Source organism: Salmo salar, chromosome 20 (assembly GCF_965601325.2).
Source record: "Salmo salar chromosome 20, fSalSal1, whole genome shotgun sequence".
Classification (NCBI taxonomy): domain Eukaryota; kingdom Metazoa; phylum Chordata; class Actinopteri; order Salmoniformes; family Salmonidae; genus Salmo; species Salmo salar.
In genome coordinates this window covers 80,195,348-80,219,770 of record NC_138310.1, presented here as the reverse complement: position 1 = coordinate 80,219,770, position 24,423 = coordinate 80,195,348, and the positions used below count along the sequence as shown (strand labels likewise).

At 46.6% G+C, this 24,423-nt stretch overlaps 1 pseudogene; it reads left to right on the top strand.

The window, feature by feature from the left end:
* LOC106593383 (cytoplasmic dynein 2 heavy chain 1-like) overlaps positions 1-24,423 on the top strand; it is a 139,090-nt pseudogene that overhangs the window by 61,990 nt on the left and 52,677 nt on the right.

Genomic DNA, 24,423 nt, shown 5'->3' with positions numbered 1-24,423 from the left:
GGGGGGCGATGTTCACCCAGCGATAAGGACCCCTCTCTGAATGACTCAATTAGCCCTGCAACACTGTGTGTGCTGCAGTCTCTCTGCAAAGTCTGCCTCAACACACTGTCATCCTCTCTCTCTCTCTCTCTCTCTCTCTCCCTGTCACTTTCTCCATCCCTACATCCTCTCCCCTATCTCTCCCTGTGTAATGCGGCTAAGCTGGTCCACACCCTCATGACTGATCAGTGTTATCTGACCCAGGTCATGATGATGGGTTTGGGAGGAAACCCCTATGGCCCTGCTGGCACCGACATAAATAAATGATGCATAAATTAATAAAATATAGATAAATAAATAAAGGGTAAATAAATAAAGGATGGGTAAATAAATAATAGATAAATAAATAAAGGGTAAATAAATAAAGAATAGATAAACAAATAAAGGATAGATAATAAGGGATGGATAACTAAATAAATACATTAATTAATAAAGGATAGATAAATAAATAAAGGATAGATAAATGAAAAAAAGGATGAATAAATAAAGTAAATAAATAAAGGATAGATAAATAAATAAAGTAAATGAATGAATAAATGGTGTGTTGAAGTGTATAGATGTGAAGTCTATGGGACATACCTTTGTGGGGTTGTTGACGTGTGGGGCTTGGGGCTGCTTTGATGAGTTCAACCTCCTGGAGGAGGCTGTGCTGTCTAGAGTGTCCATGCAGATACAGTCCATCCAGAACTGAAGAAGCACAGGACCAGCTGTGAACACACACACACACACACACACACACACACACACACACACACACACACACACACACACTTTCTCTGTCTGTCTGTCTCTCTCTCTCTCTCTTTCTCCCTCTGTCTCTATCTCTTCCGCCCGCCCTCCTCTGTCTGTCTGTCTGTCTGTCTGTCTGTCTGTCTGTCTGTCTGTCTGTCTGTCTGTCTGTCTGTCTGTCTGTCTGTCTGTCTGTCTGTCTGTCTGTCTGTCTGTCTGTCTGTCTGTCTGTCTGTCTGTCTGTCTGTCTGTCTGTCTGTCTGTCTGTCTCTCTCTCTCCCGCCCGCCTCTGTCTCTCTGTCTCTCTGTCTCTCTCTCTCCCGCCCGCCCGCCTCTGTCTCTCCCGCCCGCTGCCCTCTGTCTGTCTCTCTCTCTCCCGCCCGCCCTCCTCTGTCTCTCTGTCTTTCTGTCTCTCTCTCCCGCCCGCTGCCCTCTGTCTGTCTGTCTCTCTCTCTCCCGCCCGCCCTCCTCTGTCTCTCTATCTCTCTCTCTCTCTCTCAATTCAATTCAAGGGGCTTTATTGGCATGGGAAACATCTGTTAACATTGCCAAAGCAAGTGAAGTAGATAAAATACAAAAGTGAAATAAACAATACAAATGAACAGTAAACATTACACTCACAGAAGTTCCAAAAGAATAAAGACATTACAAATGTTATATTATGTATATATACACACACTGTTGTAACGATGTGCAAATGGTTGAAGTACAAAAGGGAAAATAAATAAGCATAAATATGGGTTGTATTCACAATGGTGTTTGTTCTTCACTGGTTGCCCTTTTCTTGTGGCAACAGGTCACAAATCTTGCTGTTGTGATGGCACACTGAGGTATTTCATCCAAAAGATATGGGATTTTATCAAAATCTGTAACGGTTGTCGTCTGGAATAGAGGACTAAAACGCAGCAGGAATGTGGATGCTCATCTTGTATTTATTTTAAAATAAAGAGAACACCAAAATAACAAAAACGAAGAACTCACGAACAACAAAACAGTCTTGTCAGGCTCACACAGGCAAAACAAGAAACAATCTCCCACAAACACTTAACCAAACACATACCCATATATAGGACTCTCAATCAGAGGCAACTAGAAAACACCTGCCTCCAATTGAGAGTCCAACCCCAATAAACTAGACATCGAAATACAAAAGACTAGAGACCACATAGAAATACAAACCTAGAACATAACCCCAAAACCCGGAAATAATAAATCAAACACCCTACTACATAAAACACCACCCCGAACCACAAACAAAATACCCTCTGCCACGTCCTGACCAAACTATAATAACAAATAACCCTTATACTGGTCAGGACGTGACAGTACCCCCCCCCCCCCCCTAAAGGTGCAGACCCCGGATGCACCTCATAAAAAAAAACAAAAAAAAAACAACAACAACAAAAAATCCCCCTAAACGAAAGGGAGGGAAGGGAGGGTGGCTGCCGACGGCACTGTGCTACACCCCCCCTCCCCAACCCACCTATACAGGAGGTGGTTCTGGCTCCGGCCTACTGTCCTCCAGAATGCAGACAGACTTGCTCAGTTTCGGGCCGTAGGCAGACTCCCATCGTTCCGGATCGTAGGCAGACCTCTTCCGTTCCACACTGTAGACAGACTCATTCGATACACAGTTAATCATATTTAGTTCCGGATCGTCAACAGACTTACTCAGTTCCGGGTTGCTGATAGACTCCCTTGGTTCCGGGTCATAGGCAGACTCACCCGGTTCTGGGTCACAGGCAGACCCCTTCGGTTCCAGGTCGCAGGCAGACCCCTTCGGTTCTGGGTCGCAGGCAGATTCCCTCGGTCCCGGGTCGCAGGCCGACTCCCTCGGTTCCGGGTCACAGGCAGACCCTTTTGGTTCCGGGTCACAGGCAGGCTCCTTCGGTTCCGGGTCACAGGCAGACTCCCTTGGTTCCGGGTCGCAGGCAGACTCCCTCGGTTCCGGACTAGACACTGTTGCCGGATACTCTGGACTGCACACTGGTGCCGGATACTCTGGACTGCACACCGTTGCCGGATACTCTGGACTGCACACCGTTGCCGGATACTCTGGACTGCACACCGGTGCCGGATACTCTGGACTGCACACCGGTGCCGGATACTCTGGACTGCACACCGTTGCGGATACTCTGGACTGCACACCGTTGCCGGATACTCTGGACTGCACACCGTTGCCGGATACTCTGGACTGCACACCATTGCCGGATACTCTGGACTGCACACTATTGCCGAACTCTCGAGGCTGGGCTGACGCACTGGAAGCCTGATGCGTGGTGCTGGTACTGGAGGTATCAGCCTGGGAACACGCACCTCAGGGCTAGTGCTGGGAGCGGGAACAGGACGAGTCAGACTGGGCTGACACACTGGAAGCCTGATGCGTGGTGCTGGTACTGGAGGTATCAGCCTGGGGACACGCACCTCAGGGCTAGTGCTGGGAGCGGGAACAGGCCGAGTCGGACTGGGTTGACGCACTGGAAGCCTGATGCGTGGTGCTGGTACTGGAGGTATCAGCCTGGGAACACGCACCTCAGGGCTAGTGCGGGGAGCGGGAACAGGACGAGTCGGACAGGGCTGACGCACTGGACGGTAGAGGCGTACTGGCGGTCTCGAGTGCAGAACTGGCATCGCTCTTACTGGCTGGATGCCCACTTCCCCCTGGCAAATGCGGGGCGCTGGTACTGCACGTACCGGCCCAAAAATACTTGGCCTCGCCACAGTACCCATTACCCCGAAGCACGGGACCTGTCCAGTCACTGACCTCGCCCAGCCAAACTACCCATGTGCCACCCCCCAATTTTTTTATTTGGGCTGCCTCTCGGGCTTAAACGCCAGTCGTGTTCCCCTGTAGCGTTCCCTGTCATCGCTCCACTTCCTCCATGGACCTTCTCCGGCCATAATCTCCTCCCAAGTCCACTTCTCACGATCGTCCATATCAAAGTCCATTTTCTCAGCGTTCCTCCTCTCCTTCTTCCGCTGCTTGGTCTTGTTGTGGTGGGAGATTCTGTAACGGTTGTCGTCTGGAATAGAGGACCAAAACGCAGCAGGAATGTGGATGCTCATCTTGTATTTATTTTAAAATAAAGAGAACACCAAAATAACAAAAACGAAGAACTCACGAACAACAAAACAGTCTTGTCAGGCTCACACAGGCAATAAAGAGAGAGAGAAAGAGAGAGACAGAGAGACACACTGACAGTCTCTCTCTATCTGTCTGTCTCTCTCTGTCTCTCCCGCCCGCCCTCTCTCTCTCTCTCTTTCTCTTTCTCTCTCTGTTTCTCTGTCTCTTTGTCTCTCTCTTTCTCTATCACCTCCCTCTCTATCACCAATGTTGAACCCGGCTGGTAAGGGTTATGGAGGGAGACAGCAGCTAGCTGACAACTTGAAGCAGCTGGTCATGTCCCGAACAGACATCGAGCTCATCGCTGAGGTCATCCTCTACTCAGATGGCTTCAAAGACGAAGAGATACTGGGACGCAAGATGGTCACCATCTTCAACCTCGCCAGGTGTGTGTGTCTTTGTGTTATTTTTTTCTTATTTTAAAAGGATAGTGCAACATTTTGACAGCCTTTGCAACTTACCTAGAGTCAGATTAACTCATGGATAACATTTGTATGTCTCTGTGTGCAGTAAACGTTCTTCAAACTGCACGCAGAGACAAATCGTATGCATGAGTCCATCTGACTAGAAAAGAGGCTTGATTACTAAAATCTCCCACTATCCCTTTAATATGTCTCTATCTGTTTGTAGGGAGATGTGTTGTGCCACATTTTGTTATCATACAGCCTTATTCTAAAATTGATTAAATTGTTTTTTCCCCTCATCAATCTACACACAATACCCCTTAATTACAAAGCAAAAACAGGTTTTTGAAATTTTTGCAAATTTATAAAATAAAAACAAACTGAAACATCACATTTACATAAGAATTCAGACCCTTTACACAGTAATTTGTTTTTGCACCTTTGGCAGTGATTACAGACTCAAGTTTTCTTGGGTATGATGCTACAAGCTTGGTACACCTGTATTTGGGGAGTTTCTACCATTCTTCTCTGCAGATTCTCTCAAGCTCTGTCAAATTGGATGGGGAGTGTCGCTGCACAGCTATTTTCAGATCTCTGATGTTCGATCGGGTTCAAGACTGGGCTCCGACTGGGCCACTCAAGGACATTCAGAAACTTGTCCCGAAACAACTCCTGCATTGTCTTGGCTGTGTGCTTAGGGTTGTTGTCCTGTTGGAAGGTGGACCTTCCCCCCAGTCTGAGGTCCTGAGCACTTTGGAGCAGGTTTTCATCAAGGATCTCTCAGTACTTTGCTCCGTTCATCTTTCCCTTGATCCTGACTAGTCTCCCAGTCACTGCCGCTGAAAAACATCCCCACAGCATGATGCTGCCAACACCATGCTTCACCGAACGGATGGTGCCAGGTTTCCTCCAGACGTGACTGCCAGGTTTCCTCCAGTCTGGCCACTCTGCCATAAAGGCCTGATTGGTGGAGTGCTGCAGAGATGATTGTCCTTCTGGGAGGTTCTCCCATCTTCACAGAGGAACTCTGGAGCTCTGTCAGAGTGACCATTGGGTTCTTGGTCACCTCCCTGACCAAGGCCCTTCTCCCCCGATTGCTCAGTTTAGCCTGGATGCCAGCTCCAGGAAGAATCTTGGTGTTTCCAATCTTCTTCCATTTAAGAATGATGGTGGCCATTGTGTTCTTGGGGACCTTCAATGCTGCAGACATTTTTTGGTACCCTTCCCCAGATCTGTGCCTCGACACAATCCTGTCTCGGAGCTCTCTGGAAAATTCCTTCTATCTCATGGCTTGGTTTTTGCTCTGACATGCACTGTCAACTGTGGGACCTTACAGTGGGGGAAAAAGTATTTGATCCCCTGCTGATTTTGTACATTTTCCCACTGACAAAGAAATGACCAGTCTATAATTTTAATGGTAGGTTTATTTGAACAGTGAGAGACAGAATAACAACAAAAAATCCAGAAAAACACGTCAAAAATGTTATAAATTGATTTGCATTTTAATGAGGGAAATAAGTATTTGACCCCCTCTCAATCAGAAAGATTTCTGGCTCCCAGGTGTCTTTTATTCAGGTAACGAGCTGAGATTAGGAGCACACTCTTAAAGGGAGTGCTCCTAACCGCAGCTTGTTACCTGTATAAAAGACACCTGTCCACAGAAGCAATCAATCAATCAGATTCCAAACTCTCCACCATGGCCAAGACCAAAGAGCTCTCCAAGGATGTCAGGGACAAGATTGTAGACCTACACAAGGCTGGAATGGGCTACAAGACCATCACCAAGCAGCTTGGTGAGAAGGTGACAACATTTGGTGCGATTATTCGCAAATGGAAGAAACACAAAAGAACTGTCAATCTCCCTCGGGCTGGGGCTCCATGCAAGATCTCACCTCGTGGGGTTGTAATGATCATGAGAACGGTGAGGAATCAGCCCAGAACTACACGGGAGGATCTTGTCAATGATCTCAAGGCAGCTGGGACCATAGTCACCAAGAAAACAATTGGTAACACACTACGCCATGAAGGACTGAAATCCTGCAGCCCTCGCAAGGTCCCCCTGCTCAAGAATACATGAACAAGCCCGTCTGAAGTTTACCAATAAACATCTTCATGATTCAGAGGACAACTGGTGAAAGTGTTGTGGTCAGATGAGACCAAAATGGAGCTCTTTGGCATCAACTCAACTCGCCGTGTTTGAAGGAGGAGGAATGCTGCCTATGACCCCAAGAACACCATCTCCACCGTCAAACATGGAGGTGGAAACATTATGCTTTGGGGGTGTTTTTCTGCTAAGGGGACAGGACAACTTCACCACATCAAAGGGACGACGGACGGGGCCATGTACCGTCAAATCTTGGGTGAGAACCTCCTTCCCTCAGCCAGGGCATTGAAAATGGGTCGTGGATGGGTATTCCAGCATGGCAATGACCCAAAACACATGGCCAAGGCAAGAAAGGAGTGGCTCAAGAAGAAGCATATTAAGGTCCTGGAGTGGCCTAGCCAGTCTCCAGACCTTAATCCCATAGAAAATCTGTGGAGGGAGCTGAAGGTTCGAGTTGCCAAACTTCAGCTTGGAGAAGATCTGACTTGGAGAAGATCTGCAAAGAGGAGTGGGACAAAATCCCTCCTGAGATGTGTGCAAACCTGGTGGCCAACTACAAGAAACGTCTGACCTCTGTGATTGCCAACAAGGGTTTTGCCACCAAGTACTAAGTCATGTTTTGCAGACGGGTCAAATACTTATTTCCCTCATTAAAATGCAAATCATTTAATAAAATTTTTGATATGCGTTTTTCTGGATTTTTTTGTTGTTATTCTGTCTCTCACTGTTCAAATAAACCTACCATTAAAATTATAGACTGATCATTTCTTTGTAAGTGGGCAAACGTACAAAATCAGCAGGGGATCAAATACTTTTTTCCCCCACTGTATATAGACAGGTGTTTCTTTCCAAATCATGTCCAATCAATTTAATTGACCACAAGTGGACTCCCATCAAGTTGTAGAAATATCTCAATTTTGAGTCTCATAGCAAATGGTCTGAATACCTATGTAAATAAGATTTTTTTATTTTTTTATCATAAATTTGCAAAAATGTCTAAAATCCTGTTTTCACTTTGTCATAATGGGGTATTGTGTTTTTGTTTTAAATGAATCATTTTTAGAATAAGGCTGTAACAAAATGTAGAAAAGGTCAAGGGGTCTGAATACTTTCCGAATGCACTGTATGTATCTATGTCTTAGCGTGTAACATGTATGGACTGTGTGTATGGAGCTGTTGACTGCCCAGCAGCACAATGGCTGGGGCTATTAAGGGCTCTTAAGACAGTGCTGAGAGGCTGTGGCAGTCTGCTGCAGCAGCAGAGGAGGAGTGAGGCCAAGAACAAGAGTAAGACGCCCTAAACTGACACTTACTCCCCACTCCAACAACACATCCCTAATAGCCAAATACCCCCCTAAACTTTCATCAGTGGGCTCTCTTGCCTCTCTGTCCTTTTGCCATTTTCCTCAAACAATGGTCTTAGTTGAGTTGTTTTCTTCCCCTCTTCCCTCTTTGCCTCTTCCTCTCTCCCCCCCTCTCTCTGACCTCTCCTTGCCTCCCCCTTGATGCCTGGTTGTCCATATCTCTCTGATCCCCGGTTGATCTCTCTGTTTCCTTCTCCACCGCTCTCTCTCTCTCTCTCTCTCTCTCTCTCTCTCTCTCTCTCTCTCTCTCGCTCTCTCTCGCTCTCTCTCGCTTTCTCGCTCTCTCTCTCTCTCATTCCCTCGTTTATTCTATTTGTCAGACAGCACGTTTGTCCCTGGGGCTTGCTCTGTTTGCTCCATCTATTGTCAGGTCAAATGTTCCAGTGAAAAACCAGCTCTGCTTCTGTGCTTCTAGTGCCAGCAGCTTTAGAGAGGAGAACAAAGGTATTGATGAACTCTAAATCATGACACGGGTCGTAATTAGCACATGTATAACGCTGCTGATGTAGCTAGTAGAGACACAGTGTATCAGAATAACAAAGAAACAAGTTAACTTTTATACAAATTAACTCCTCTCTCCCCTATACCCCCTCTCTATCTATGTGTCCTCCAGTCAAGGAGGGGGGTCTGGGGGTGCAGGCATTGAGGTTGAACACCATGTCCAAGCTGACAGTTGCAGACAGCAGCAGGTTTGATGCCCTTGTCCAAGACGTGTTCCCTGGGGTGGTCTTCACTGACGTGGAGGACAATACCCTCAGCAACGCCCTGCAGGCCATCTACGAGGAGGCACGCCTCAAATTCATACCCAGTCAGGTGGGGGACAATAGCCGTGTGTGTGTTTGTGACCGTGTGTTTGTGGGACACTCCCTATAGATGAGGAAAACTCTGGTCTGGAGTTGTATTAGCTATTTAGTCGAGAGTATAGATGAAAGGATGGAGGGAGGGAGGGAGGGAGGGAGGGAGGGAGGGAGGGAGGGAGGGAGGGAGGGAGGGAGGGAGGGAGGGGAGTGGTGGTTGTAGGTCCCAGGAGGGCAGGTAAATCTACAGTTATGTTCTAGTCATGTTCTAGTCATGTTCCAACCCCCATCTTCTGTCTGTAGTGATGAGGACACAGATGTGAGTGTGTTGGTCAAGTCGTGGCTGAAGGGTCAGCCTGATGAGTGTCGCAGTAACCTGGAGAACTGGATGAGAGACTACTTCCACAGAGGCCTGGCCTCGGTGCTTAAACATACTGATACTGCCCTCTACTGGTTGTAATCAATAGCATTAACTGGATTTATGTAGCCAAGTGGCGTTTTACCGCAAATATACTCTAGCCTATCAGAGTTTTACCCCAAACATACTCTAGCCAAATGGAGTTTTACCCCAAATATACTCATGCCAAGTGGCGTTTTACCCCAAACAAACTCTAGCCAAATGGAGTTTTACCCCAAATATACTCTAGCCAAGTGGAGTTTTACTGCAAATATACTCTAGCCAATCAGAGTTTTACCCCAAATATACTCTAGCCAATCAGAGTTTTACCCGAAATATGCTGTAGTGGATTGGATATCTTGTGTTCATAACTGTTACTCTTCTGACTCTCTCTCCCTTGCTGTCTCTCTTCTCTCCCTTGCTCTCTCTCTCTCTCTCTCTCTCTCTCTCTCAATGTCAGAATGACTTTGTGGTGTAGACCAGTCTGGTCGGGACAGTGTCAGTTTGTGGTAAATCTCATAAGAGGGCTGGGCGGGAACCTCGAATCATGACAGGACTTCACCAAGGAGGTGAGACGAGGTGGTCAATCCATCCATTTATCTACCCATTCATCCATTCATCCGTCAATCCATCTATTTATCTATCCACTCATCCGTTCATCCGTCAATCCATCCATTTATCTATCCATTCATCCGTTCATCCGTCAATCCATCCATTTATCTATCCATCCATCCATTTATTCATTCCTTCATTCATCCATCCGTTCATCCATGTAATAAGGGTCGTCTTAAAGGAGACCAAAATGTGGCGTGTGAAGTGCTCATATTACTTTTAATGAAAACACTTAGCAAAAATAACAAAACGACCAACAACAGTCCTGTCAGGTACAAACAACAAAACGGAAAACAACCACCCACAACCCCAAAGGAAAAACAAGCTGCCTAAGTATGGCTTCCAATCAGAGACAACGAAAGACACCTGCCTTTGATTGGAAACCATACCCGGCCGAACATGAAAACCAACACATAGAAAATGACAACTAGAACCAACCCACATAGAAACAGAAAACCCAAAATACATACAAAACAAACCCCCCTGCCACGCCCTGACCATACTACTATGGCAAATGACATCTTTCACTGGTCAGGACGTGACAATCCATCCATTTATATATCCATCCATCCATATGTTCATCCATCCATCCATCCATCCATTCATTTATCCATTTATTTATTCATTCATCCATCCATCATCCATTTATTTATATATCCATCCATCCATTTATATATCCATCCATCCATTTATATAGCCATCCATCATCCATTTATTTATATATCCATCCATCCATTTATATATCCATCCATCTGTTCATCCATTCATCCATCCATTTATATATCCATTTATCCATTCATTCATTCATTCATTCATTCATTCATTCATTCATTCATTCATTCATTCATTCATCCATCCATCCATCCATTCATTCATTCATTCATTCATTCATTCATTCATTCATTCATTCATTCATTCATCCATCCATCCATCCATCCATCCATCCATCCATCCATTTATTTATATATCATCCATTAATTTATCCATCCATCCATTTATCCATTCATTCATCCATCCATCCATCCATTAATCAATTAATCAACTAATCACCAGGCTACCAACTGCCTAGCCAGTTGTAGCTCAATCTTGGGTGCAATGATCACGTTCCCACACTGACTGACTGTGTGGAGGCTCATTGATTTAACGTTACATCAACCTACATGCTACAATAGTAAAGTTATAAATTATATAGCTGTCGGCTATATTAGCCACAACATACCGTTCTTTGTTGCGCTTCAAATGTCAAACAAAGTTGGAAATTGTTGCGCCTCTTTCTGTAATTTTCTTCCTGCATGTTTCGCAAGTTGCAATCCGTTTTTTGTTGATACAGCGTCGTCTTTATATCCGAAAATAATAATTTGGGGTATCATCTTTCCAAGGGCTCCATCTGAATTCACTCGCCGACGTTCCTCTGCACTGCCACGCACAACTTTTTCTCAGCTAGCACAATTTGATTGGCTGCTGTCCGATTCAAACTGTAATCCGTTAAATGAAGAGTTGATGCGCTGCACACTTTTTTAAATATTTGGGCTTGGGGAGGGTATCAAGTCAGGTCGAGTCAAAAGGCTCAAGTCCAAGTCAAGTCTCGAGTCATTGGTGTTAAAGTCAAAGTCGAGTTGCAAGTCATCATATTTGCGACTCGAGTCTGACTGGAGTCCAAGTCATGTGACTCGTGTCCACACCTCTGCTAATCACCATCCTCACCATCGTGTGTGTGTGTGTGTGTGTGTGTGTGTGTGTGTGTGTGTGTGTGTGTGTGTGTGTGTGTGTGTGTGTGTGTGTGTGTGTGTGTGTGTACTGCCGGTGCTAGGCGGGGCTAGAGAGAGTCCTCCTGACCTGAGGAAGCCCCTGGACTCCTTCTATGACCCTGATTCTGTGTACACTCTGGAACGTCCTGACGGACTCAGCTTAGAAGAGTTTACACACTCCCCATCACCCAGAACCCAATACATGCAGAGAGGACTGCATTGCTTCTCCCACTGGCTCTCCTCCCAACACAGACAACCCTGCAAGGGGTACACACACACACACACACACACACACACACACACACACACACACACACAGAGGATGTTTAATACACTTGAATCAGAGTGTGTTAAATGCACACAATCTTCTCACTATTCAGGGAGAACTGTATGACAAACACCCTCCTCTCACTATTCAGGGAGAACTGTATGACAAACACCCTCCTCTCACTATTCAGGGAGAACTGTATGACAAACACCCTCCTCTCACTATTCAGGGAGAACTGTATGACAAACACCCTCCTCTCACTATTCAGGGAGAACTGTATGACAAACACCCTCCTCTCACTATTCAGGGAGAACTGTATGACAAACACCCTCCTCTCACTATTCAGGGAGAACTGTATGACAAACACCCTCCTCTCACTATTCAGGGAGAACTGTATGACAAACACACTAATGCCTCCAGGAATGTTTTATTTAAGGCGTGACCTTTTTTAGAATAGCACAGCGGGCTGAGGGGCAGGCGGGGGGGCTGAGACTTGTTGAATGTACAGTCATTCCTGTCATCCACGGGCACCCAGAAAAGGGAGGGCATATCTTATTGGCTTTTACACTTCACTTGAGCCCCCCCCCCCCCCATGAAAAACAAACACACACACAACCCTAATCTCGCGGAAAGGTCATGGCGCCATGGAAACGCTTGTGTCATCCCTGTCTGATGAAAAAAACATCTAATTAATTTCCACTGCTGCCTTCAGACAAACACACACACACACACACACACACACACACACACACACACACACACACACACACACACACACACCACACACACACACACACACTTACTTCCCAATTATCCTATCTCAGTTTGCACCATCACAAAATGTCCCCCCTTGCCCTGAGCTCTGTCTCACAAACTCAGTTAAACAGAACCCTGCGGCATCAACACTTTTCAATACAGAGTAAATTCTCCTCCCTCCCTCCCCCCTCCTCTCTTCTCTCCTATCTTCTCTCCTCTCTCTTCTCCCCTCTCCCCTCTCTCCTCTCCCCTCTCTCCTCTCTCCTCTCTCCTCTCTCCTCTCTCTGCCTCTGTCATCCCTACTTCATCCTCTGATATCAAACCTCCGTCATGACTAATATACTCCTTCAATGTTATGGTCTCTGTATGGTCTGGCTTGTAATTTTTGGCATTCGGCCTAATTTCTGCCTACTGTGTGTGTGTGTGTGTGTGTGTTCTCCTCCAGTATGCTGCAGCACTATGCGTTCTCTCGGCTGCGTTCCACCCAGGTAGCGGTGGTCCACTGTAGCGCCCAGACCTCGTCTAATCACGTCCTCCAGAAGCTCAGTCAGACCTGTCTGCTGCTCAGTTCCAACACGGGACGGGCCTACAGACCCAAACACTGTGAGAACTTAGTCCTCTACCTCAAAGACATCAACCTGCCCAAGCTTGACAAGTGTGGCACCAGCAACCTCATAGCCTTCTTACAGCAGGTACACTACAATACAGTGCAATACACTAAAATATAATATAATACAGCATCATGCAGTACAATACAATATATTACACTAGAATACAATATAATACAGTACAATGCTCTAGAATACAATGCAATAGAGTACAATACACTAGAATACAATACAATAGTACAATACAGTACAGCATTGTACAATACAGTAATGAACAATACAGTACAATACAGTACAATACAGTACAACAAAACATAACACAACCTCACTCAATGCAATGCAACATAACACAATAATGAAATCATTTTTTTCTTGATCGACGTGTCAGACAGAAACGAGTCAAGCTCTCATAACGTGACAGAGTTCTCCTCTCTCCACCTTGTGTGTTCTAGGTGTTCATGACGTACCATGGGTTCTATAATGAGAACCTGGACTGTGGGTCTGGAGAACATCCAGGTGGTGTGGGACGACTCACATCTACCTCCCGCTTCACCTCCAAAGTATGCATCTGCACCATGGAGTGAGTATGGATACACACACACACACACCACACACACACACACACACACACACACACACACACACACACACACACACACACACACACACACACACACACACACACACACACACACACACACACACACACACACACACACACACACACACACACACACACACACACACACACACACACACACACAGCTCTTAACTTAAGCCCTAAACTTAAAATAGCCTTTCTCCTCATGGGGACATGGGAAATATCCCCACGAGGGAGAATTTGGGGGATTTTTGGGCCCCACAAGGATAGAAGAACCAATCCACACACATTCTCAGCCACTCTCTCCTCTCTAGTTATCCAGACAGGGAGCAGCTCCAGACCATCTACTCAGCGTACCTGTAGCCTGTTCTCCAGAAGAGCCTTGGGAGCCAGGCAGCCTGGGCCAACACTTGGAACACACCAGCTAGCAGGGTCTCTGGTACAGGTCTACGAACAGGTGTGTGTGTTTGTGCTGTCTCAGATGAGTTCATGTGTTATCAGAGTAAAGCTTCAGCTTTAAGCTGCTCTAGTCTTTCCAAGCAGCAGCTTTAGATTAAACTGTTCTTATCACAGCACTTACTTACTGCCTTATATCTAATCCTCACTCTTAGAGAGGCAAATCTAAACCACACACACACACACACACAATACATCCACTTATTACGCAGGTGTGTGTGTGTTTGTGTGCGTGCCTAACTCTCTGATCCTCTGGTCTCAGGTGAAGGCAAAGTTCACGGTGGCTGACCACAGCCACTACCTGTTTACTCTGTGTGTCCGAACCCAGTGGGTGCTCAGCCTGCTGCGATACGACATGACCGCAGGTGAGACCACAGGGTTAAAATCAGCTCTCTTATAGTCCACTGGAACCCCTAGTCAGACCACAGGGTTAAAATCAGCTCTCTTATAGTCCACTGGAACCTCTAGTCAGACCACAGGGTTAAAAGCAGCTCTCTTATAGTCCACTGGAACCCCTAGTCAGACCACAGGATTAAAATCAGCTCTCTTATAGTCTACTGGAACCCCTAGTCAGACCACAGGGTTAAAATCAGCTCTCTCACAGTCCACTGGAACCCCTAGTCAGACCACAGGGTTAAAATCAGCTCTCTTATAGTCCACTGGAACCGCTAGTCAGACCACAGGGTTAAAATCAGCTCTCTCACAGTCCACTGGAACCCCTAGTCAGACCACAGGGTTAAAATCAGCTCTCTCACAGTCCACTGGAACCCCTAGTCAGACCACAGGGATAAAATCAGATCTCTTATAGTCCACTGAAACCCCTAGTCAGACCACAGGGTTAAAATCAGCTCTCTTATAGTTCACTGAAACCCTTAGTCAGACAAAAGGGTTAAAATCAGCTCTCTCACAGTCCACTGGAACCCCTAGTCAGACCATAGGGTTAAAATCAGCTCTCTTATAGTCCACTGGAACCTCTAGTCAGATCACTCTGTTAAAATCAGCTCTCTTATAGTCCACTGGAACCCCTAGTCAGACCACAGGGTTAAAATCAGATCTCTCACAGTCCACTGGATCCCCTAGTCAGACCACAGGGTTAAAATCAGCTCTCTTATAGTCCACTGGAACCTCTAGTCAGATCACAGGGTTAAAATCAGCTCTCTTATAGTCCACTGGAACCCCTAGTCAGACCACAGGGTTAAAATCAGCTCTCTTATAGTCCACTGGAACCCCTAGTCAGACCACAGGATTAAAATCAGCTCTCTTATAGTCCACTGGAACCTCTAGTCAGATCACTGGGTTAAAATCAGCTCTCTTATAGTCCACTGGAACCCCTAGTCAGACCACAGGGTTAAAATCAGATCTCTTATAGTCCACTGAAACCCCTAGTCAGACCACAGGGTTAACATCAGCTCTCTTATAGTTCACTGAAACACCTAGTCAGACAAAAGGGTTAAAATCAGCTCTCTCACAGTCCACTGGAACCCCTAGTCAGACCACAGGGTTAAAATCAGCTCTCTTATAGTCCACTGGAACCCCTAGTCAGACCACAGGGTTAAAATCAGCTCTCTTATAGTCCACTGAAACCCCTAGTCAGACCACAGGGTTAAAATCAGCTCTCTCACAGTACACTGGAACCCCTAGTCAGAACACAGGGTTAAAATCAGCTCTCTTATAGTCCACTGGAACCCCTAGTCAGACCACAGGGTTAAAATCAGCTCTCTTATAGTCCACTGGAATCCCTAGTCAGACCACAGGGTTAAAATCAGCTCTCTCACAGTCCACTGGAACCCCTAGTCAGACCACAGGGTTAAAATCAGCTCTCTTATAGTCCACTGGAACCTCTAGTCAGACCACAGGGTTAAAATCAGCTCTCTCACAGTCCACTGGAACCCCTAGTCAGACCACAGGGTTAAAATCAGCTCTCTTATAGTCAACTGGAACCTCTAGTCAGACCAAAGGGTTAAAATCAGCTCTCTCACAGTCCACTGGAACCCCTAGTCAGACCACAGGGATAAAATCAGATCTCTTATAGTCCACTGAAACCCCTAGTCAGACCACAGGGTTAAAATCAGCTCTCTTATAGTTCACTGAAACCCTTAGTCAGACAAAAGGGTTCAAATCAGCTCTCTCACAGTCCACTGGAACCCCTAGTCAGACCATAGGGTTAAAATCAGCTCTCTTATAGTCCACTGGAACCTCTAGTCAGATCACAGGGTTAAAATCAGCTCTCTTATAGTTCACTGAAACCCCTAGTCAGACCACAGGGTTAAAATCAGCTCTCTTATAGTTCACTGAAAGCCCTAGTCAGACAAAAGGGTTAAAATCAGCTCTCTCACAGTCCACTGGAACCCCTAGTCAGACCACAGGGTTAAAATCAGCTCTCTTATAGTCCACTGGAACCTCTAGTCAGATCACAGGGTTAAAATCAGCTCTCTTATAGTCCACTGGAACCCCTAGTCAGACCACAGGGTTAAAATCAGCTCTCTTATAGTCCACTGAAACCCCTAGTCAGACCACAGGGTTAAAATCAGCTCTCTTATAGTCCACTGGAACCTGTAGTCAGATCACAGGGTTAAAATCAGCTCTCTCACAGTCCACTGGAACCCCTAGTCAGACCACAGGGTTAAAATCAGCTCTCTCACAGTCCACTGGAACCCCTAGTCAGACCACAGGGTTAAAATCAGCTCTCTTATAGTCCACTGGAACCCCTAGTCAGACCACAGGGTTAAAATCAGCTCTCTTATAGTCCACTGGAACCCCTAGTCAGACCACAGGGTTAAAATCAGCTCTCTCACAGTCCACTGGAACCTCTAGTCAGACCACAGGGTTAAAATCAGCTCTCTCACAGTCCACTGGAACCCCTAGTCAGACCACAGGGTTAAAATCAGCTCTCTTATAGTCCACTGGAACCCCTAGTCAGACCACAGGGTTAAAATCAGCTCTCTTATAGTCCACTGAAACCCCTAGTCAGACCACAGGGTTAAAATCAGCTCTCTCACAGTCCACTGGAACCCCTAGTCAGACCACAGGGTTAAAATCAGCTCTCTTATAGTCCACTGGAACCCCTAGTCAGACCACAGGGTTAAAATCAGCTCTCTTATAGTCCACTGGAACCCCTAGTCAGACCACAGGGTTAAAATCAGCTCTCTTATAGTCCACTGGAACCCCTAGTCAGACCACAGGGTTAAAATCAGCTCTCTTATAGTCCACTGGAACCCCTAGTCAGACCACAGGGTTAAAATCAGCTCTCTTATAGTCCACTGGAACCCCTAGTCAGACCACAGGGTTAAAATCAGCTCTCTTATAGTCCACTGGAACCCCTAGTCAGACCACAGGGTTAAAATCAGCTCTCTTATAGTCCACTGGAACCTCTAGTCAGATCACAGGGTTAAAATCAGCTCTCTTATAGTCCACTGGAACCCCTAGTCAGACCACAGGGTTAAAATCAGCTCTCTTATAGTCCACTGAAACCCCTAGTCAGACCACAGGGTTAAAATCAGCTCTCTTATAGTCCACTGGAACCTGTAGTCAGATCACAGGGTTAAAATCAGCTCTCTTATAGTTCACTGAAACCCCTAGTCAGACCACAGTGTTAAAATCAGCTCTCTCACAGTCCACTGGAACCCCTAGTCAGACCACAGGGTTAAAATCAGCTCTCTTATAGTCCACTGGAACCTCTAGTCAGACCACAGGGTTAAAATCAGCTCTCTCACAGTCCACTGGAACCCCTAGTCAGACCACAGGGTTAAAATCAGCTCTCTTATAGTCCACTGGAACCCCTAGTCAGACCACAGGGTTAAAATCAGCTCTCTCACAGTCCACTGGAACCCCTAGTCAGACCACAGGGTTAAAATCAGCTCTCTTATAGTCCACTGGAACCTCTAGTCAGACCACAGGGTTAAAATCAGCTCTCTCACAGTCCACTGGAACCCCTAGTCAGACCACAGGGTTAAAATCAGCTCTCTCACAGTCCACTGGAACCCCTAGTCAGACCACAGGGTTAAAATCAGCTCTCTTATAGTCCACTGGAACCCCTAGTCAGACCACAGGGTTAAAATCAGCTCTCTTATAGTCCACTGGAACCCCTAGTCAGACCACAGGGTTAAAATCAGCTCTCTCACAGTCCACTGGAACCCCTAGTCAGACCACAGGGTTAAAATCAGCTCTCTCACAGTCCACTGGAACCCCTAGTCAGACCACAGGGTTAAAATCAGCTCTCTTATAGTCCACTGGAACCCCTAGTCAGACCACAGGGTTAAAATCAGCTCTCTTATAGTCCACTGAAACCCCTAGTCAGACCACAGGGTTAAAATCAGCTCTCTCACAGTCCACTGGAACCCCTAGTCAGACCACAGGGTTAAAATCAGCTCTCTTATAGTCCACTGGAACCCCTAGTCAGACCACAGGGTTAAAATCAGCTCTCTTATAGTCCACTGGAACCCCTAGTCAGACCACAGGGTTAAAATCAGCTCTCTTATAGTCCACTGGAACCCCTAGTCAGACCACAGGGTTAAAATCAGCTCTCTTATAGTCCACTGGAACCCCTAGTCAGACCACAGGGTTAAAATCAGCTCTCTTATAGTCCACTGGAACCCCTAGTCAGACCACAGGGTTAAAATCAGCTCTCTTATAGTCCACTGGAACCCCTAGTCAGACCACAGGGTTAAAATCAGCTCTCTCACAGTCCACTGGAACCCCTAGTCAGACCACAGGGTTAAAATCAGCTCTCTTATAGTCCACTGGAACCTCTAGTCAGACCACAGGGTTAAAATCAGCTCTCTCACAGTCCACTGGAACCCCTAGTCAGACCACAGGGTTAAAATCAGCTCTCTTATAGTCCACTGGAACCCCTAGTCAGACCACAGGGTTAAAATCAGCTCTCTCACAGTCCACTGGAACCCCTAGTCAGACCACAGGGTTAAAATCAGCTCTCTTATAGTCCACTGGAACCCCTAGTCAGACCACAGGGTTAAAATCAGCTCTCTTATAGTCCACTGGAACCCCTAGTCAGACCACAGGGTTAAAATCAGCTCTCTTATAGTCCACTGGAACCCCTAGTCAGACCACAGGGTTAAAATCAGCTCTCTTATAGTCCACTGGAACCCCTAGTCAGACCACAGGGTTAAAATCAGCTCTCTTATAGTCCACTGGAACCTCTAGTCAGACCACAGGGTTAAAATCAGCTCTCTTATAGTCCACTGGAACCCCTAGTCAGACCACAGGGTTAAAATCAGCTCTCTTATAGTCCACTGGAACCCCTAGTCAGACCACAGGGTTAAAATCAGCTCTCTTATAGTCCACTGGAACCTCTAGTCAGACCACAGGGTTAAAATCAGCTCTCTTATAGTCCACTGGAACCCCTAGTCAGACCACAGGGTTAAAATCAGCTCTCTCACAGTCCACTGGAACCCCTAGTCAGACCACAGGGTTAAAATCAGCTTTCTTATAGTCCACTGGAACCCCTAGTCAGACAACAGGGTTAAAATCAGCTCTCTCACAGTCCACTGGAACCCCTAGTCAGACCACAGGGTTAAAATCAGCTCTCTTATAGTCCACTGGAACCTCTAGTCAGACCACAGGGTTAAAATCAGCTCTCTCACAGTCCACTGGAACCCCTAGTCAGACCACAGGGTTAAAATCAGCTCTCTCACAGTCCACTGGAACCCCTAGTCAGACCACAGGGTTAAAATCAGCTCTCTTATAGTCCACTGGAACCCCTAGTCAGACCACAGGGTTAAAATCAGCTCTCTTATAGTCCACTGGAACCCCTAGTCAGACCACAGGGTTAAAATCAGCTCTCTTATAGTCCACTGGAACCCCTAGTCAGACCACAGGGTTAAAATCAGCTCTCTTATAGTCCACTGGAACCTCTAGTCAGACCACAGGGTTAAAATCAGCTCTCTTATAGTCCACTGGAACCCCTAGTCAGACCACAGGGTTAAAATCAGCTCTCTCACAGTCCACTGGAACCTCTAGTCAGATCACAGGGTTAAAATCAGCTCTCTTATAGTCCACTGGAACCTCTAGTCAGACCACAGTGTTAAAATCAGCTCTCTCACAGTCCACTGGAACCCCTAGTCAGACCACAGGGTTAAAATCAGCTCTCTTATAGTCCACTGGAACCTCTAGTCAGACCACAGGGTTAAAATCAGCTCTCTTATAGTCCACTGGAACCCCTAGTCAGACCACAGGGTTAAAATCAGCTCTCTCACAGTCCACTGGAACCCCTAGTCAGACCACAGGGTTAAAATCAGCTCTCTCACAGTCCACTGGAACCCCTAGTCAGACCACAGGGTTAAAATCAGCTCTCTCACAGTCCACTGGAACCCCTAGTCAGACCACAGGGTTAAAATCAGCTCTCTTATAGTCCACTGGAACCCCTAGTCAGACCACAGGGTTAAAATCAGCTCTCTTATAGTTCACTGAAACCCCTAGTCAGACCACAGGGTTAAAATCAGCTCTCTCACAGTCCACTGGAACCCCTAGTCAGACCACAGGGTTAAAATCAGCTCTCTTATAGTCCACTGGAACCTCTAGTCAGACCACAGGGTTAAAATCAGCTCTCTCACAGTCCACTGGAACCCCTAGTCAGACCACAGGGTTAAAATCAGCTCTCTTATAGTCCACTGGAACCCCTAGTCAGACCACAGGGTTAAAATCAGCTCTCTTATAGTCCACTGGAACCTCTAGTCAGACCACAGGGTTAAAATCAGCTCTCTTATAGTCCACTGGAACCCCTAGTCAGACCACAGGGTTAAAATCAGCTCTCTTATAGTCCACTGAAACCCCTAGTCAGACCACAGGGTTAAAATCAGCTCTCTTATAGTCCACTGGAACCTCTAGTCAGACCACAGGGTTAAAATCAGCTCTCTTATAGTCCACTGGAACCCCTAGTCAGACCACAGGGTTAAAATCAGCTCTCTTATAGTCCACTGGAACCCCTAGTCAGACCACAGGGTTAAAATCAGCTCTCTCATAGTCCACTGGAACCTCTAGTCAGACCACAGGGTTAAAATCAGCTCTCTTATAGTCCACTGGAACCCCTAGTCAGACCACAGGGTTAAAATCAGCTCTCTCACAGTCCACTGGAACCCCTAGTCAGACCACAGGGTTAAAATCAGCTCTCTTATAGTCCACTGGAACCTCTAGTCAGACCACAGGGTTAAAATCAGCTCTCTCACAGTCCACTGGAACCCCTAGTCAGACCACAGGGTTAAAATCAGCTCTCTCACAGTCCACTGGAACCCCTAGTCAGACCACAGGGTTAAAATCAGCTCTCTTATAGTCCACTGGAACCCCTAGTCAGACCACAGGGTTAAAATCAGCTCTCTTATAGTCCACTGGAACCCCTAGTCAGACCACAGGGTTAAAATCAGCTCTCTTATAGTCCACTGGAACCCCTAGTCAGACCACAGGGTTAAAATCAGCTCTCTTATAGTCCACTGAAACCCCTAGTCAGACCACAGGGTTAAAATCAGCTCTCTCACAGTCCACTGGAACCCCTAGTCAGACCACAGGGTTAAAATCAGCTCTCTCACAGTCCACTGGAACCCCTAGTCAGACCACAGGGTTAAAATCAGCTCTCTTATAGTCCACTGGAACCCCTAGTCAGACCACAGGGTTAAAATCAGCTCTCTTATAGTCCACTGGAACCCCTAGTCAGACCACAGGGTTAAAATCAGCTCTCTTATAGTCCACTGGAACCCCTAGTCAGACCACAGGGTTAAAATCAGCTCTCTTATAGTCCACTGGAACCCCTAGTCAGACCACAGGGTTAAAATCAGCTCTCTTATAGTCCACTGGAACCCCTAGTCAGACCACAGGGTTAAAATCAGCTCTCTTATAGTCCACTGGAACCCCTAGTCAGACCACAGGGTTAAAATCAGCTCTCTTATAGTCCACTGGAACCCCTAGTCAGACCACAGGGTTAAAATCAGCTCTCTTATAGTCCACTGGAACCCCTAGTCAGACACAGGGTTAAAATCAGCTCTCTTATAGTCCACTGGAACCCCTAGTCAGACCACAGGGTTAAAATCAGCTCTCTTATAGTCCACTGGAACCCCTAGTCAGACCACAGGGTTAAAATCAGCTCTCTTATAGTCCACTGGAACCCCTAGTCAGACCACAGGGTTAAAATCAGCTCTCTTATAGTCCACTGGAACCCCTAGTCAGACCACAGGGTTAAAATCAGCTCTCTTATAGTCCACTGGAACCTCTAGTCAGATCACAGGGTTAAAATCAGCTCTCTTATAGTCCACTGGAACCCCTAGTCAGACCACAGGGTTAAAATCAGCTCTCTTATAGTCCACTGAAACACCTAGTCAGACCACAGGGTTAAAATCAGCTCTCTTATAGTCCACTGGAACCCCTAGTCAGACCACAGGGTTAAAATCAGCTCTCTCACAGTCCACTGGAACCCCTAGTCAGACCACAGGGTTAAAATCACCTAGTCAGACCACAGGGTTAAAATCAGCTCTCTATAGTCCACTGGAACCTCTAGTCAGACCACAGGGTTAAAATCAGCTCTCTAATAGTCCACTGGAACCTCTAGTCAGACCACAGGGTTAAAATCAGCTCTCTAATAGTCCACTGGAACCTCTAGTCAGACCACAGGGTTAAAATCAGCTCTCTCACAGTCCACTGGAACCCCTAGTCAGACCACAGGGTTAAAATCAGCTCTCTCACAGTCCACTGGAACCCCTAGTCAGACCACAGGGTTAAAATCAGCTCTCTCACAGTCCACTGGAACCTCTAGTCAGACCACAGGGTTAAAATCAGCTCTCTTATAGTCCACTGGAACCCCTAGTCAGACCACAGGGTTAAAATCAGCTCTCTTATAGTCCACTGGAACCCCTAGTCAGACCACAGGGTTAAAATCAGCTCTCTTATAGTCCACTGAAACCCCTAGTCAGACCACAGGGTTAAAATCAGCTCTCTTATAGTCCACTGGAACCCCTAGTCAGACCAAAGGGTTAAAATCAGCTCTCTCACAGTCCACTGGAACCCCTAGTCAGACCACAGGGTTAAAATCAGCTCTCTCATAGTCCACTGGAACCCCTAGTCAGACCACAGGGTTAAAATCAGCTCTCTTATAGTCCACTGGAACCCCTAGTCAGACCACAGGGTTAAAATCAGCTCTCTTATAGTCCACTGGAACCTCTAGTCAGATCACTCGGTTAAAATCAGCTCTCTTATAGTCCACTGGAACCCCTAGTCAGACCACAGGGTTAAAATCAGCTCTCTTATAGTCCACTGGAACCCTTAGTCAGACCACAGGGTTAAAATCAGCTCTCTTATAGTTCACTGAAACCCCTAGTCAGACAAAAGGGTTAAAATCAGCTCTCTCACAGTCCACTGGAACCCCTAGTCAGACCACAGGGTTAAAATCAGCTCTCTTATAGTCCACTGGAACCCCTAGTCAGACCACAGGGTTAAAATCAGCTCTCTTATAGTCCACTGGAACCCCTAGTCAGACCACAGGGTTAAAATCAGCTCTCTTATAGTCCACTGGAACCCCTAGTCAGACCACAGGGTTAAAATCAGCTCTCTTATAGTCCACTGGAACCCCTAGTCAGACCACAGGGTTAAAATCAGCTCTCTTATAGTCCACTGGAACCCCTAGTCAGACCACAGGGTTAAAATCAGCTCTCTTATAGTTCACTGAAACCCCTAGTCAGACAAAAGGGTTAAAATCAGCTCTCTCACAGTCCACTGGAACCACTAGTCAGACCACAGGGTTAAAATCAGCTCTCTCACAGTCCACTGGAACCCCTAGTCAGACAAAGGGGTTAAAATCAGCTCTCTCACAGTCCACTGGAACCCCTAGTCAGACCACAGGGTTAAAATCAGCTCTCTTATAGTCCACTGGAACCTCTAGTCAGATCACAGGGTTAAAATCAGCTCTCTTATAGTCCACTGGAACCCCTAGTCAGACCACAGGGTTAAAATCAGCTCTCTTATAGTCCACTGGAACCCCTAGTCAGACCACAGGGTTAAAATCAGCTCTCTCACAGTCCACTGGAACCCCTAGTCAGACCACAGGGTTAAAATCAGCTCTCTCACAGTCCACTGGAACCCCTAGTCAGACCACAGGGTTAAAATCAGCTCTCTCACAGTCCACTGGAACCCCTAGTCAGACCACAGGGTTAAAATCAGCTCTCTCACAGTCCACTGGAACCCCTAGTCAGACCACAGGGTTAAAATCAGCTCTCTTATAGTCCACTGGAAACTCTAGTCAGACCACAGGGTTAAAATCAGCTCTCTCACAGTCCACTGGAACCCCTAGTCAGACCACAGGGTTAAAATCAGCTCTCTCACAGTCCACTGGAACCCCTAGTCAGACCACAGGGTTAAAATCAGCTCTCTCACAGTCCACTGGAACCCCTAGTCAGACACAGGGTTAAAATCAGCTCTCTT